We start from the raw sequence: 1,155 nt of genomic DNA, 5'->3' as shown, positions 1-1,155 counted from the left end.
TCTGTGCTGACAGCTCAGAGCCTGGAGCCTGTTTCAGATTCTGTGTCTCCCTGTCTCTGTGACCCTCCCCCGTTCATGCTCTGTCTCTCTCTGTCTCAAAAATAAATAAATGTTTAAAAAAAAAAATACTATCTCCAACTAAAGACAAAAAAAAAAAAATTAAAAATAAATAAATAAATAAACCCAGGAACCTTTGCTCGTGGTGCTGCCACTGCTGCCAGAAACCCCCAGCCTCCCCTGATGTCAGGATCAAGGGAGCCTTCCTGCCATAGGTAGCCTCTTAGATCTCACACTGTATCGTGATCGTCTCTCCCGGTCTCCCCTCCAGACGAGGCTCTCGATCCATACCCGGGGTGACAGCAGCAGGCCCTTGGTAGTAATTAGGGCAGGAGATAGGTTCGGATGCCCCGTTGTACCCGCTCTCGAGACTCAGTCAAGATGCATTTGCTCTGGTCTCCCTCGGCTTAGCTGCACATGGAACGTGATTTTTTTTTTTTTTTTTTTTTTTTTGTCACTCTGGCCTTCTCATCATAATACAAGCTCTGATAACATCTCATTTCTTAAGAATTTCTTCAGAGGCCATCTATGATGCCTCTTGTATTTAATCCTGATTAGAAGCGTCCTATCTGTTTTTGCCGTTTGCACCGAAAATGCTGAGGAAACTTCTCAGCAGGAGGAATCTTAAAGTGCCCTGGCCTCCTGGCTGTTATACGCTCTGAGGGAGGTGTGAGGGAAGCAGTGTTCTTAATCACGTCTTATTTTTTGGTGCAGTTTCACTGAGACTGCCACATCTTAAACTGGAAGGCTCCTTCTCCCTACCCACCTACTCGCGCCCAATTTTTGATGTTTTCAAAGAGAAGTCCTCTGGTAACTGCTAAGGCTTTGCAGTTAGTTTTAAAAATAAATACCAGTCCGTGATCCCTTAGCGTAAATTGCTGCTTCTAGCCATGTCTTTTTAGAGTGGGAAAGGCAAGTGAAAGATAGGATTCTTGTTGCTACTCTCCAAAGCTATCTTCCAGGATCTAAAGGAATCAGAAACTTTGTAGTTTCTGTAGAAGTTCTGCTTCCCTTCTGAAAGCTGTCAGGGGAACATTGTGTAGTTTTGATCTCTGGTATAAGCACACTGTGTGCTCTGATACACGTTGAACATGAGAG

Source organism: Herpailurus yagouaroundi, unplaced genomic scaffold (assembly GCF_014898765.1).
Source record: "Herpailurus yagouaroundi ecotype Mexico unplaced genomic scaffold, PumYag 139, whole genome shotgun sequence".
Taxonomy (NCBI): domain Eukaryota; kingdom Metazoa; phylum Chordata; class Mammalia; order Carnivora; family Felidae; genus Herpailurus; species Herpailurus yagouaroundi.
This window is presented reverse-complemented; position numbering follows the sequence as displayed.